This window comes from Ischnura elegans, chromosome 3 (assembly GCF_921293095.1).
Source record: "Ischnura elegans chromosome 3, ioIscEleg1.1, whole genome shotgun sequence".
Taxonomy (NCBI): Eukaryota; Metazoa; Arthropoda; class Insecta; order Odonata; family Coenagrionidae; genus Ischnura; species Ischnura elegans.
In genome coordinates this window covers 117,011,288-117,022,484 of record NC_060248.1, presented here as the reverse complement: position 1 = coordinate 117,022,484, position 11,197 = coordinate 117,011,288, and positions in this window count along the sequence as shown.

Below are 11,197 nucleotides of genomic sequence, written 5' to 3'. Positions count from 1 at the left end.
CTTCTTTATTAGTTTAGTACGAAAACCTTCCTGGGATCCTTATGTCTCGGTATGTACTAATTTGCTTTTCTTTTCAGTTTAAAAACCATTTCTTGGTGATTACATGGCAGGAAAGTGGCAACTGTAAAAATACACTGTCAAATATCCTTATAGTCGTAAATATCGAAGAATAGTTGAACAGCTTCGAAGAATTAGGTACTCTAAGTTTTTTCATCCAATTCATTAAAGTGTGTTGATTCATTTTAGCACATTTTCCTTTCCTTTTTATTTCGGTTCCTCCTCAAAATAAAGTGACATGCTTCCCACAAAGTGTTTACCTTAAAAAGTCAATGGAGGTTTTCTAAAAGTATCCAACAATCTTTGTCGCTGGATAGCTGAAGGTAGGTAACTGCTTTGAATTTTTCGTAGAATTGAAATCAGCTGCCGTCCTATTCTCCTTTTCCATTGTATTGTAAGGAATTACAGTTAACATTATCTTTTCTTACATGTCGAGGGTGTGTTGCATCTGCGATTTGACACAACTTGTTCATTTTATTGATTATTATCATTATTATTATTGCGGCAATTTTCTTCCATTGCTAGGCTTGTCTTAAACGATCACCGTATTCTCAGATCTGAGCTTATATTCGTGAGAATTTGTAAGATGCCGATGGGGTCACATTTACGTATTTCTGAAAACTATAATATGGTGATAAACAATGGTGGATTAAAAAAGGCTGGATCTTAAATTTTTTCCAATTTTTCACCTACATCACTGGCCGAATCGCATAGTCCGTTAGAAAAGCGATGAGTTCCCTATGGGCTTATATTCTCTGAAGATAATGTTTCTAAAATGTTCAAGTACAAATTGCAGATTTTGTCACTTTTGGTTCTATAGTGATCTCACTTATTTCACCTTTTTCTATGAATTACGTTACGCTTATTGAAGCTTCATTTCTCTCACAATCTAATCATAGTTCCTTCCTTAGTCTTTAAATTATTGTAGTGGAGACCTGCATACATTCACAGTAATTTGGAATAAAGTGAAATTTATGATCATTTACGTCTAGTGTTTGCTTATTTTTTTTACCACATTTGATTTCCAACTCGGGTTGTCAGCTTGATAAAAAACAGCTACTTTTTAAAATCTCGTATAAATAAGATCCGTTGACTTTTTACCCTTTTCTATTCCCTCGAATGGCCTAGGTCTAATCCATCGGCCTGTTTTCCAGACGACCTCCGTTCGTCCTCGACTCCCGTTTGCTCCCCTCCCATATCCACATCTCTTAAGTGCTCCTCCCATGAGGGCTTATCGAGACTCAACTGCCGTCAACGCATCTATTTTAGGCCCTCGTACCCTCCTCATCTTCCGCCGCAGGGGTCCGCCGCGGCTGATGGACTTCGGCTGCTCGTTAGCTGTGGGATTCGGGAATTGTGGGCGGTCCTGCGAGTTATTTATGGCCCTCTGACCCTCCGTTTAAGGGGGCGGCACTTTGTGACAGATATCTCGTTGGACCGTTTTCTTAACGAGGTGGGACTACATTTTGGTGTTGGTCAGTAACCTCTCATTTTTTGGATGATGCGTGTTATTTATATCATCTTTGTCGAGAATATGGAGTTACAGCTCTTTTCCAAAGGGCCATGTAAATGAACTGTGCTCGTTCATTTAACCTTGGAGGGAAACTACGGTGAATTTTTCATTTCCGTGTCATGGGAAACTTTGTGGATATATTTGAATGCCATCTCCAATGTTGTACGATAAATAATTTTCTTCTGAAACATTAAGAACATTATTTTAAGATAGCAAAGTAATAGTGGTGAATAATTGTATAGTTGATGGTGTTTCGCATCTTTTTTTACTTCTTTGTATTGTTGCCATGAGTATCTTCCCACAGAGTTTCGCATACAATTGCAAAGATCACATCAGTAAACCATATTTAATTTATTTATGTCCACCGAAAACGTATACATGCTACCTTGGTGTGATGTTTAAGAACAAGTGCAATCTTTTTTTATCTTTGCTTGCATTGAGATCCTGTTTGCTACGTTAGGTAGTATTTTCATAGAAAGTATCAATCGAATGTATTTTCATTGGTAAACTTTTGGAAAATGATTCTAATCTTGTGGTATTCATTTGCGGCATTCAATTTAATGTGATGGAAGAGGCGAGTACAAAGAAATAAGGAAGTTACTGACAATTTGGAGAAGTTACGCTTCATCAAGCTGTAGAGAGGATGAAACATGAGAAACCTGTCAGAATATCACGAAGAAGATTTAGCGAAAATTCTTTGCAGAGAATTTTATCTTGCGGAAAGAAATGTTTTATTTATGCACTGATTTCTATGCATTACAAAATGTGGCTCAGTAGGCTCGAGTGGAAGGTATTTTGGTTTTAAATCTCCCCTTTCTTTAAAAATATATTTAGGAACATACTAAAAATAATCTATCGTTGCAACCAATAGCGCTGTTTATTTTATAATTAATATTTTATCATTCATAATGGTCTTTTTTAGTGTGCTTCCATTGTAGTAAAGTGTGAGAAAGAACGAAAGTAGCCGTAACGAACCAAGTATGTCTTCCACTGGCTTCGGTAATGGGTTCCTGCAATACAGTTCCTAAAGCGCACATCATGTTGGCGCTGTCCACCTGTCGGAGTTAAAACTCGCTCCATGAGCTGAAATGTGGCGAAGTGGCGGTGGTGTGAGTGACTAAGAGGAGGGGTTGGTCTTGGTGGTTGGTGCGGTGCTTGGACCTTGGAGGGGGTGATGCATTCTTATTATCCTCTTCACTTCCCTCCTCCATCCATCTGCTGCTTCGGCCTCCCCTCTCTCCTCCCCTCTCTCCTCCCCGGCTCCCCACACCACGGCACCTTTCACTAGGCGCAGTGAAAGTGCTCCCTGTCGACGCCGCCTCAACCCCACCCCCTTCTCCTATTCCTCAACAACTCCTCCTCGACCTTCTTATTTCGAGTCGGTGTGTGTGGACGCGGGCGGGCTCACACTCTTAGCATACATCTCTCCTGTTTGACGACATACACTTCGGTCGACGATGGGCTTACCGCCGTGTTTCTACGTTGACTGCGAGAGACACCGACGCACCGACGGTTGAAAGGTGCGCCAAAGTAGGCCGAAGAGGACAACGCGAAGCAAGGGGTTATTTACGAGGGCATTGGTTGAACGTCGGGAGAAATTGCTCGTCCTTGTTCTCATGTTGTTCTAATGATTCAGAATCAATTTCCGGCCTGCTAAGTACAGTATCCTCTTTCGTGTGAATGTTTGCTCACGGGTTCATTCTTCAGGAATTAATTGCTTTAAATTTGTGCTTAAATCGATGTAATTTTTTTAAATTAATGACAGAGTTAAATTTTGTATGGGCTGGATGATGATCGAGCAATTTAGGGTACAGCCTGAGGCATTATGTATATTTTTGCCCTCAAAAATGACGCATTTGGGTGTGAATTCCCAATCAACCATAAAATGGCAATACTATCACAATCGCTTAATTTAGCTTTACTCGGTTTAGTAGCTGCTTTTGTGGCTTTTACGTCTATGTTGTCGATCACATCGAGGTTGAAAAATTATATTTAATCCATAAAGTTCATTTGCTAAAAATTTATTGATCGACTTTTCTCTTGAGAAAATGGATTGCCCGATATCATATATTTAATGTCTGAAATAGTTTCTTTATTTCGCAATTTTGCCGCAGTATGTTTTAAAGATAGAGTCATTCCCTACGTAATATATGAAAGATTCGGTCCGCGGCAAATTGTTTCTCATCTCCGAATAACTCGGTATCATCTTTGTACCACTCTAAAACTTGCCTTACCCTTGGTACTTCATGTTTTTTGAAAAAAAAACTCAGTATGGAAGTAAAAAGTCAGTCACTAACTCTCTGTTTCTTTTGAGAATGTGGTTACTTTTCTTTGGATGCACTTGACTCTGTGTACCATGGTACAGGAGTTTCCATTTTTTGGCCGGAAAAAATTGCGTGAACGCGGTGGAAGCTGATCCATTCTCCACAGATCTTTGGATCCTGGGAGAAATTTCCCACTGATGCATTGCATTCCCAATATATAAAGCCAGGGATATCAGTGGTTAGCAGTACTTTATGTGTTCATTGGAGACAAATGCAAGTTTAAAGACTTTTCTTGATTACCTCCGTTCTGCGCCCTTCCCCTAATCAATAGAAAGGATGACAATTTTAGGGTAGGCTTACTTGGTGGACGATATTTGACTTTCATTTAAAGAGTAAACTTTTAAATTTCAATTTCTGAAATAAATCAATAGATTAACTTGTCGATAGCCGACATCTGAAAGTTGGTTGATCTTTGTCGATATTTCTCGATTTTTTAAAATCGTCCATTGTCAATAGCCGTTAATTCTCCAAGGTCGTTGAGTTTTTTGATTTTCTATTAATTTCCGGTTGTTGACTGATGTTATTTTTCGTAGTAATCAGAGTATTAGAGCACCTATTACTTCTATCCGCGTATAAACGTTGCGTTAAGAGGAAAAATCGGTTCGGCAATCGGTCAACCATTGAAAATCAATACATCACCTGTCTGAAAAGCCAATTTAAATCGGAAATCTCCTACAATTGAGGACGAGCAAAAATCCGCAGTCATCAGTAGTTGATGCCATTCGATATATGACAATCACCAACTGTCGACGTGCTTTGCAGTCGAAAATCATCAACAATCGACGTTGACAACGTAAAATAAAGCAGTCTTTTCCAGCCATCGAAATTGAAAGCGAGTATTGCATTGATAACGACCATAATTACCGTCGCGATGGTTTCGTCGACGGATGGAATATTCTTTGGTCGGAGGTCGGTCTTTGCCCACTTACCTTCTCTACATTCCGCGGAGAAAAAAATCATCCTCAAAGTCACTACCCGCGGAAATGTTTACGTTTCAGGCAAGCACCTCATTTTCGTCGGGATATTTTTTCATGCCTGGGGAGCGAGTGCATGGGGAAGTGGTTTGAGGGGAGAAAAAGAGGAGAGGAGTCTTGCGTGCCTTCGTAGAAAGTGAACGCTGGTGGCGTCTCCTGGTGGACGAGGAAGGAAGTGAGCGAAGAAAGGGTTTGGGTGAAAGGCGACCTCGTCGCGATGGGGAAGGAGGAATCGTGATGCATATTCGGCAGCTGTGAAATAATCCAACCCCCCCACACCACTCCCCCTCCCAAGGACTCCCGTGAATCGTTGCATGTCTTACGCAGCACTTTATTAGCGGCCGTGAAGGGCTTTCTTTTCCTCCATCCATCCATGGGCGTACCCAGCGAGGGGCAGGAGGGGGCAGCTGCCCCCCTAGAAGTAAAAATCCTAAATGTCTTTTAGGAAAATAATATTTTTATATATTTTATTTAATAAATTTAAAAGCCAATAAAGAGCTGTTACAGTTTCCTTAAAATGTTGTTTTCATTCACCTTTTCCATGCTTAAATCTTACCTACAACTTGAACAACCATGACTTGCCCCCCCCCCCTATTTTTGATCCTGGGTACGCCCTGCATCCATCTCCAATGCGTGGAGGATATCTCCCCGTCTTCTTAGGTAGCAAAACTCTTTCACCTCTTCAAGATTTTGTTTCCCTAGTTTAATACTAGTTTCAGGAGCTTAATGTGATTTGCTGTCTTGCGTACAAGTTAAGGACATTAAGAAGGCTCAATTTCGTTCCGTTGAAGCTCCATTCGTGTTAGCACATTCGGATTCCAAAAACTTCCACACTGCAGCGATTTTTCTCAGTATATGCAGTTAAGTATTTGCTATCGCGATGAGTAGCAACAAAATGTTCTGAATTTCATAGATCATATCATTACGAATGGAAATACACTAACTCTTGATTAACTTTGTGGTATTCCATCATAAGTTTTCCTGGATATCTCACAATTACTTATTCCACTTCTTTTTTACACAGCGCGAGCCGGGTTTCAATGAATTATCATGATCTCCAGACGCAAATTATGATTTGTTTATATTATTATTTATTTATAAGATAAACAAATCATAATTTTCGCCTGAAGATGATGATAATTCATTGAAACCCGGGTCGCGCTGTGTAAAAAGGAAGTGTTATAAGTAATTGTGTGATATCCAGGAAAACTTAAGAATGCAAATTTCAGTTTGGAGCACTAATTATAGTTTAGTTCCCCGTGAAATTTAGATCTCTCTGACGTCAGCGACACTAGTGGCGACTTTTTTGGATCATTTAATGCAGGCCGGATGACAATGTATCCTAGTGGCCGGCTATGTAATATTCATTCTTGTGTAGTTGAGAAACGTGGGGTGATTCGCTAGAGGTAAGCTACGTTGAGGTCTGCGAATGTATAGGAGATTGAAAGACAGAGGAAAATAATATTGAACCCTAGATCGGATTGATTGTATCAGGCAAATCTTTGTGGAATTTGCTTAAAAATTTCGGTGTATAAAAGTGAAAGCTTATTTATTTCACATATTTTTTGCGACCGGTTTGTACTTATTTCATCATCTTCAGCCTTATTTAAGAAGAATCTGATGTTTTCCCGGTGAAGTGACCCGATGAATCTTTCTCTCCCTTCCAATGGAGTCAAACTCTCCACTTCCTTTTTCAAGACGATGGAAATATATTTCAATCAATCGTCACGATCAGCTTTTGTGCTTTTATATTAGTGATAATTATTCTTGAATGTTAACTACACATACGGATGAAGCTCGCCATGAAAAAATATTTCTTCGATTTGAATATTTAACTTAGATTCGAACCCGGATCTCCCGATTGCTGGTCAGGTGCGTTAGCCAGTTACACCAACAAGCCATTTTCTCAGAGCGAACTTCGGGATGGGTTTTACCGAACAATTACAGCCTATTTTTTCACGGAACTTCATCCGTTGGTGTAGTTAACTTTGCACCCGTGCGCGTGATTGCGTACAAAGTCACTTGTTCCTGCAGTGCTTTGAAATTCTTGAATGTACCTGGGGATGGTGTAATAAACCGAAGACGGTTGCGAATAAATTTAATGTGTAATAACCTAGGTTACGCTTTCATTTGTTTAAAACAATAGAAGCCGTTGCTTTTTGGACGGGCGGATGCATCCATCTAATCCCTTCTGCTCACTGTGGTTTCTCCCTCTTCCATCAGTTTTAATTTTCTTTCGTCCTCCCCTGAAGGCCGTTACGGGCACTCCTTCCGACGACCCCATATCCTTCTCGCTTGCATAAATGCCGTCTTCGTCCGAATGTGGAGCGAAGAGTTAACGTTTGGCGAGTCACGGGCCGTCCATCCCAAGGACGGGGAAATTTCGCAAAACGGGAGAAAGTTCTGCAGGGGGGGAGAGGGGGGACGAGAGGTGCTTCTTTCTTTTTGGCACCGTTGGCAAACCACTTCGAGCGAAACTTCGTCTTCCCAGGTCCCTTTAATGTATGTATGTGTACACGTACCCAAAAATATACGGAGCACATTTCGTGGGAAAAAAAGAATGAAAAGAATAAGGGGACTCCCCCGGAAATAGAATTCAGAACTCCCGAAAACTCCCACCGATTACTTAACGAGAAAAGTAATCCCCTCTCGACCAGTCTTATTTCCTCTTTTCCGGTGGATATAACCTCTTTCGTGGTGGTTCGCTAATAACTGACTTTATAATCCTGAAATTTTCAAGGTGCCTATATTTTCACCTGCATACTATACTGCAATACCTTAATAGGTGTGTGGCGGGGGTTATTAGGGCACTAGCCGATAACAAATAAACAGGAAGTGCTCTTAAGAAGTGCCGCTCAGCATTTGTTTTAGCCCTTTATTGTTAGGGGAAAAACGAATTCCCATATCTATCCGTTCGGAAAAATATCTCTTTTAATTTTTCACTGCTGTCGGACCTGGAAATGTAGTGGAGTTCTATTATGGTGTTCTCTGTGTCGCTCGGAACAGAGTAGCTCCTCCTATTCATCCAATGTTGACGATGTATATTATATAGTAGACCTTCGTCAACATTAGATTGTATCTATCGTGTGAAAAAAAAATCTTCGAAAATTCCAAGAGGACTTTTTCAAATTTGCGGTGTAGGCAAATTTGAAAAAGTCGTAATAAGAGTCTACTTTATGTGCCCTAAAACTTCGCTACGACAGCATAAGTTTTAAGCGAGTTTTGCGTCACCAATAAAGACCGGTTGAGTGGGGATGGTGTGTCGTCTTAAGATTGAGGGTGAAAGAAGCCGTGGATCTTTTCATGTAACCCACACGAAAGAACATCCTGTCGCATCCAAAAACGCGTCTGCCCTCTGAATATTTTATACCAAAATATGAAATGTTTATTATTTCATGCCATATATTATCAGTGGCTGTGCGATTCAAAATATTTTCCCAAGCTTCTTTTGATATCAATATTTTAATGCTTTAACTTGGTATTGAGTCGATTAAGTATTTTTTAGGATATGTTTTGGCCTGCAGAAGGCAGATTAGCCGGATTGTTTTAATCCAAAATGGATCTGTTCTCCGTAAAAATTTTCATCCTTTGGTTATTTAATTCCTAAAGTACTCATCTAAAAATGAGCCTAGCGGTTGCCATTGTTGAATAAGGTTATAGTAAAACGGAAGAACGATGCACAGAAGGATGCCAAAAGCATATCATAAATATGTCATCAAGTGGTGAATACACTTAAAAATTTGTATCATTGTGAGGATTCTGGTGCGATTCGTCTAAGGGGTCCGCAACGTCGTCCTCCTGTTGCTGCGAGATATTATGGCGGTTAACGACGAAAGTACATGGTTTGATGAAGAGATTTTGTCTTGATTCGATTACTTTTAATGAGTGGTTGTTGCCACAAATCTTATCAAAGTATTGGGAGTTCAATAGAGATGCGCACCTCCTCTTTATTGATTTTAAGAAGGCGTACGACAGTATCAACAGAAACCAAATGTGGAAATATCTCAGGAGAATGGGAATCCCAAACAAACTAGTCAAACTGGCTCAGATATGTACAGAAAACTCAAGTTGCAAAGTACAGATAAATAATGAATTTTCAGAAGGTTTTGATGTAGTCACGGGGGTACGACAAGGAGATGCACTCTCACCATTGCTTTTTAACCTGTCATTAGAAAATGCACTTAAAGCCGTAAAGGAGCAACAACCGGGGATAGAAGTCGGCAAAAAGATAAATCTGCTAGCTTTTGCAGATGACGTGACCTTATTGGCGGAGGATGCAAATGGGTTAAAAACTCTTGCAGAGTCTCTGATAAAAGAAACCAAAAAAGTAGGATTAGAAATTAGCGAAGAAAAAACAAAATACTTAATTGTTGGTCGACACGCAGAAAATATAGAAGCAGAGGCTTTAAAAGTCCAAAATTATACCTTTGAAAGGACAACAAATTTTAAATACTTAGGAGTAACCATAGAACAGGAAAATAAAGAGGAGGTAGAGATAAATGCAAGGTTACTTCTCGGGAACAACTGTTATTGGGCTCTTAAATCATTGCTAAAATGTAAACTTCTGTCAAGAAAAACTAAATCAAAACTGTACAAGACAATAATACAACCAGTAATACTCTACGGATCCGAAACCTGGACTTTAACAAAACACCAGGAGAGGAAATTGATAGTTTTTGAAAATAAGATCCTCAGAACAATATATGGTCCTATTAATGAAGATGAAGTATGGAGGATCGGAACCAACAAAGAGCTCAGAGAATTATATACAGATCCGGATATAATAGCGCAAATAAAAAGCAGGAGATTAAGATGGGCCGGTCATGTAAAGAGGAGAAAAGATGAGTCCATGCTAAGAATGGTATCTGAAACTCAACCCCGAGGAAAACGTCCGCTTGGGCGACCCCGACTAAGATGGCAGGACCAAGTGAAAAGGGACTTGGGGAAGATGAGAGCAGATGCAGAATGGATGGCGGATAGAGATAGATGGCGACATGTTGTTGGTGAGGCCAAAAACCTCCTGAGGTTTGAGTGGCCACATAGGTAAGGTAAGGAGTGGTTGTTGCTGCCATAACCAGCACACAGGATGAAACTATGGAAAAAACTCATCTCTTTTATTAAATTTCTGCCTGTCGACAACTTCGTCGAAGTTATTCTCGACATTAATAGTAGGCCAACTTCGTACTTTCCACAGCCACATTTTGTGGACTGACAGTTTCTTAAATAATTTTGCTTTCTTCGGTTTAGTTGCGCTTTGAATAACTTCAATCGTTGTTTAGTTGAACGAGACCTAGTAAATATAGAAACAAGGAAAAAATGTAGTATTTATTTCTTGCCAAGGGTATCCTATGAATTAAAGTAGTGTCAGAGTCATGAAATAAAAGATTGCGGGATGCTGAATTAGAAGGAGGAAGACACAAATCAAATTTAAGTGCTCAACTCGCATACGCTTCCCGTAGGATGACGTAAGTTTTGGGTTTATGCTCCTGTCAGAACTGCGCAAAAAAAATCGCAGACCATGGCGTAAATGCGAATTTTTCTCTTTTTCCGTATCTAGGCCTGAGAATCCTCAGCTAAGGAAGACAAGCTTTTGCGATGAATTCCCACGATATTCAAGGGTAAATCACTTTCCATAGTGACAATGCCCAATTGTTTCCACGGTGGTGAGTCGCTGTTGTAGAAGCCGTGAAAATTTCGGTCCATATAAGATGAGGATAACGACATGCGTGTGAAAAATCTTCAGATGACGAAACCCTCAATTAGTAACTCTTCGGATGACGCAACCATTTATTAAAAACCCATCGTAGAAACCCTGCCCTAAGGAAATTTAACCTCACATTAATTGCATTGATTGCACTAATTAATTGTAAATGCACCTTGTGTCCGAAAAAATGAAATTGCCTGCGATTTATAATTAAAAATAATTATTTATTTTCCATCATCTCAAATATGAAAAAGGCCGTTTATTATTAAAAATCAGTGATGTATTAGTGATTAATCTCGTGGTGATTTAATGGTTGATTGCAAGTGTACTGAATTGCTATCAAATGTTTAAAATGCTGGGAGTGGCCGAATGCTTTTTATTACCTGATCGTTAAATTCCCTTCTGAAAGGTATCGCTACTAAAAAGTTCTTTTATTTATTTATTATGCGGAATGATTTGATAAATATTATTTGTACACGATCAGTAAATATTGAGTTTAGTAATTTTTTATGTATACCTCAAATCAAACTTTGTAACATCCGCTAAAATTTTATTCTTTACATACATGTTCATGAATATTCTACGATGTGTTGAAACGCCTTGTGCGAGTTTAAAATAACGTTTC